The sequence below is a fragment of the Cicer arietinum genome, chromosome 6 (assembly GCF_000331145.2).
Source record: "Cicer arietinum cultivar CDC Frontier isolate Library 1 chromosome 6, Cicar.CDCFrontier_v2.0, whole genome shotgun sequence".
In the NCBI taxonomy this organism is placed as follows: domain Eukaryota; kingdom Viridiplantae; phylum Streptophyta; class Magnoliopsida; order Fabales; family Fabaceae; genus Cicer; species Cicer arietinum.
The window spans coordinates 55,119,098-55,124,411 of NC_021165.2; the positions used below are offsets into that span (position 1 = coordinate 55,119,098).

Below are 5,314 nucleotides of genomic sequence, written 5' to 3' on the forward strand. Positions count from 1 at the left end.
CTTCTTCAAATCTTGACCGTATCTTCTTTTCAACTTGGTCAAAGATTTTCTTCAATCATATATTATAATCAAATTTTATTTTAGATTTTCTTCAAAAATATTTTATCATATCTTAATTCCAACTTGGTAAAAGAGTTTTTTCAATCATAAATCTCTATCAAATTTTATTTTAGATTTTCTTCAAAAACATTTGACCATAGCTTCTTTTCAATTATGTGAAGTCAAATATATTGTTCTCATAAAATACTTTTGTTAATATCAAAACTAAGTTTAAAAACAACTTAGTTCCAACACATACATTATTTACTAGAGTCAGACAATGAGATGCTTGGTGTAGTCATCAAATGCAGATAAATAAGAGATTTATTTGTATTTGTTATAGGCACGTATGTTGTTTCTTTGAAAGTCCTGCACAACAAAATAAATTAAAACAAAGTAAAACTCTAGTAGTATTAAAACTCCCTTTATTTTTGGCCCGCCTCCTAAGATAGCTTAGTTTAAGTTCCTTAGTTTTACCCTAGCTAGTGATCGTTCGTCATTAGGCTTCGCGAAGGCCTTCATCCTTTCCATAGGCTCTCCCCAATAGTATTTTATTCTCTGACCATTAACTTCACTACAAAAAAATTGACTTATCGTGACACCTAAAGTTTGTCACTAAAAGTAAAAAAAACTGTAGGTAAAGGTCAATAATACTTTGAGTGACACTCAAATTTAGTGTCAACTTTAAGGGGGCGTCCTGCTACATTTTGAGGACTGTCACTCAATATTCTGAGGAATGTCACTACATGTTTTTGATTTCTACCTACAATAGTGACTGTCACTAAAAATAAGATAAATATAAATAAAATCTTGATCTACTCCTACGACGTTGTCTGTCACTAAAACTTATAATTATTTATTAAATTAAATTTATTTTATTTTATCTCCCTACTAATTGTAATTCTAAATTATTAATACCAGTAAATTAAATTTAAATTTCTAATTTATTTTTATTAACTAATGTCATTGAAACATACAGTAAAATATAAATTAATTTTACTAATTCTATTAAAACATAATAAATAGTTATTTTACTCTAAAAGATTCGATAAACTTTCAACAGAAGATATAATGAATTTCTTAACATTTATCGTGATAAACTGCAAACTAATTTCATAAAGAACAATAATCATCTTTCTAAACAAAATATTTGATAAATACTCCAAAAAGTTTTGCTTATGAATATAAAAAGTAAATAATGGAATACAAGATCCAAATCCAACCAAAAGAGTAAGTTGGCTACCTGACTAGAACCAGTCAACTACAACACTTAATTTTAATGAGACACTTCAAAATTATTGTGTTTATGTGGTCACACTTCTTAGGAATGGCCATGTTATTAACGTATTTCATCTTGCTGCAAGTGATTTATCTGAATTTTGACTTTTTGTTGCTTAATGGAATGGCAGTGGTGCTTTTCTTAATTTAGCCTAACAGCAGTTCATCGCACACTGTTGTATCAACAGAAGAATAATAGAACAAGGAAAATTAGCATTTTAAGTGTTGTTTGAACTGTAATATAAAAAATATCAGATAAATTCAAAAACTAATAAAACTAAATTATTATATGTATTATTGTATGCAGATAAATACAAAAGCTAATAAAGCTAATATCAGATATGTAGTTCATCTATTTCAGTACACATTGAACTATTCCAACCAAATTGGATAGAATCTAATATAGCAAGAGACTCATTATGAACTACACCACTAATAGGACACCGAATATAGAGCAGAGGAGTGAACAAGAGAATAGGAAGAAGAAGGCTGAACAAGAGGGGGATCCTCTATTAGGCCTCAAACAGAACAAGCCCAAGATTTAGAAGGTTTATACTCAGTAATTCACAGTAATGTATAAGCAAAATACCAAGTTTATACTCAGTAACTCACACTAATGTAAGTAACTCAGAGAAATCATATATGGTTAATTGCACTATTTACTCTTGGTTCATGTTTGATTGAACAACAAGAACAGAATTATGAAAAGGAAATGAAAAAAACTTCTCTTCTTTTCCATCAAAATGTTTTGCTTTTAGTGCACCAAGAAAACAATTTGAATCTAACCCAGATTCATTTACATCCTCAAAAGAAAAGGGTTCAGTGTTTTCCATCTTGAAAGTTGAACTAGCACCACGTTTGGCACCACCACCAACACCACTGGTTGCAGCTTGTGGCAAATCAAAGTTTGTTCATGCATTAGCACCTCTTAAAGCTCATGCAACAGTGTCATAAGCACGAGCTGCATCTTCAGCTGTATAGAGTCTTTGATCTCTGCCACCCATCTTCCTGATGGTCTTTGAAGAACTCCTACAAATCTGTGGTGACCTCTTGATGATTTCTTTCTGCTACGGATTCCATTATCAGTTACTGCTCTTACCATCTTTTATATGATTACTATGTCTCAAACTCTGCCACTACATTGATAACCGAACCTTTTTAGCTTACTCAATTCTTGACTAACTCCCCCAGATCCTTCTCTCTCCCTTCTATATGCTTATTCCTAAAGAATTAACACCTTTCCCCACAACCCTTGACATTCCAAATTCCTCTCCTTTAGTAGTTGTGTGAGGTCTTACAGGAGCAAAGATTTTAATGCCTAATTCTAAAAGTTTATACAACTTTAACAAAGCCAGGTCAAGAAAAAAGGGTCGTAAACAGGGATCTAAAGAGGACTTTTTTATATTGTGACAAAAACTACATTTATATCCCTAAACAGAAGATGGGAAAATGCTGAATGTTCCAAACTAAAAGTGATTAAAAAGACACAGTTCAGTGAAGACTATCAAAGCATCGTTGTATCTAGTATTAGTGATTAAACAAGACTAGTGCACCAAGTAGCAGTAAATATACAGAGGCAGCTCTTTATTGGGAATAAGGAGATAAAACTCAAGCTCAAATACTTAAAGTAGTCATACATACATCATAAATAACCTTCACAATAACATCTTTGAAGAGAAGCAATTCATCATGTAGGTACAAGTGGGAAATTTGACCTGTAAAGTAGGACAGATGTGAGTTCATAATCAATGGCTGAACATACAGATTCAATGGTGAACAAAATTGAAAAGGTCACTACTTTTCTCTGAAGGAAGCAGTATTAATGAACAATAGAGCATAAATGTCGAATCAATCAAACCGTGTAAAAAAGATTATAGCAGTTATGAAAAGTGAATCCAGACATGTAAAACAAAACAATACACACCATATACCAGTACTAATAAAAAAGATTATATAACTTCAAAATACTTAACTATTGTTTCAAAAGATGAAGGCACTTCTACTCCATTAGGCAGTATCTTGCCAGACATAATGTGAATATTTGTAGAACTTAGGAAAGCATAATGTGAGAAATATATGAATCATTAGAAAAAGAGTGCTCTGAGTGCCACCACATGGGTGTATCTATATTACAATGGGGCAACTCAGCATGCAGTCAGATTTAAAGATCTGATAATTTTGACACAGGAAAAAGATGCCACTACATGATACAAAATTCATAAATTTTCAAACGAGATTCCAACAAATGGATAGATGGCAAGTCAACATCCAGAAATCGTGTTAAAAAACAGTTTCTTCAGTATGCTCCAAAAGAACAATGGAGATGCTTGTTAAGTTTTTTCAGTTTCTACTAAAACCCAGTAAGGTCATTTTATGTTAGTTAAGTTACAAGCCTTTGCCCTTACAATGACTCTAATTGAGATGCTTGAGTTCTTCAATGCTTTAATTTTTAACTTTCTCTATTGATGAAAGCTTACATGCCAAAATTTTGCAAACATTCAAATTTGAAAATACAGACAGCCCCATTTCTATGTTTCATAAGCATAGGTCCCCAACTCCCCCATGACAAATTTAGATTAATTGAAATTCAATTAACTCTAATAGGTAAACAGAGTATTTGACAAACTTTAGATCTTAGCAGATATGGCGGTGGGTTCAGCTCAAACTTTGCAGTGGCTTTAGTTGCCCCATCTTTCCTTATGCATCTTCCCTGCAGTATTCAATAAGCAAACTTCAAAACTGGGCATGTTTTTCCAGCCAATGAAACAAAGTAAAAGGTCTAATACAATATGATATGACAAGTGCCTTATCATGGAAGTTGTTAGTTTGAGGTCGAGATTGATGTTGTAAGAAGGAGAAACCATTCATATTCATATCAAATTTTTAACATCCTTTTCGCTAATTTCATATTCATATCAATCCTTAACTTATTGACAAACATATGACAAATCAAAGAGAACCAACCTCAGGCGCATAACATCAAACACCTAATACTCACTCTTTCACCTGACCAAACTCCGATTCTCAAAATGATGCCGGTTTTCAAAACCCCATTCAATGGTTACTCTGTCAAGTTCAGACCATTCTACGAAAACCCCATAGCCGTCGCCACCGCTTAACCCCGTTTGCCGTGACTCTTTCCTCTCCGGTTCATGGGATGACACCGTCAAATTATAAACTCTCGATCGTCCCATTTCCGTTCGCAGTTTCAAAGAACACGCTTACTGTGTCTATTCCTCCGTTTGGAACCCTCGTCTCGTCGATGTGTTCGCTTCCTCTTCCGGTGATTGCACTATCCACGAATCAAGTGCAGCTTCGTGAGCTCCACTGTTCATACTACCGCATGCAAGCTCGCTGTAATTTTCTAATCGACATGGCTAGGGTTCTATTGCTCGATTAGGGTTTGATTGGGATTCTACGATAGGAGTCTATGATAGGAGTGAAACAATGGTAGAAGTAGAAGAGATTTTAATTTGGGTAAAAATGAAAAGCATACAGATTTTGATTTGGGGAAATGAGAAGTTAAATGAAAAAGAAATAAGGGTAATTTGTTTTCTTAAATCCTTTACCTACGGTTAGCGACAGTAGGTATATGTTATTTTTTTCAGTGATAATTAGTGACACTCAACGTGTAGCTACAAGTAATTATAGTGAAAACATTTAAAGATGAGTGTCACAATAGATAATTTTTTTTGTAGTGTTTGAATTTTCTACCATATCCTTCCTTTAAATCAATAGTTCCATAATAAAATAATGAGACTTTCTCTCCCAATATGAAGCTATCATCTTTGAATCCTCTTGTTATGCCATTTGGTAAACTTAGATTTATACAACACAACATTTTCATAAGAAAACTTGTTGTGCTCATCTAGCTCATTAATTTGAAGCAATCTTGATGCACCAACTTGTTTTAAATCTAATTTTAATTTCTTTAGATTCCAAAATGCTTTGTGTTGTACTTCAATTAGAAAATGACATGTTTTTCCCTAAATTTAAC

The 5,314-nt window shown here is 33.0% G+C and overlaps 1 long non-coding RNA gene across 1 annotated transcript; it reads right to left on the reverse strand.

The window, feature by feature from the left end:
- Nucleotides 1–1,589: 1,589 nt before the first annotated feature.
- Nucleotides 1,590–4,824, reverse strand: LOC101493238 (uncharacterized). Its single transcript, XR_001144188.3, has 3 exons — nt 4,282–4,824; nt 3,944–4,027; nt 1,590–3,032 (listed from the first exon to the last, which is right to left on the reverse strand). It is a non-coding gene; the product is annotated as an uncharacterized lncRNA (long non-coding RNA).
- Between the last annotated feature and the right edge of the window lie 490 nt (nt 4,825–5,314).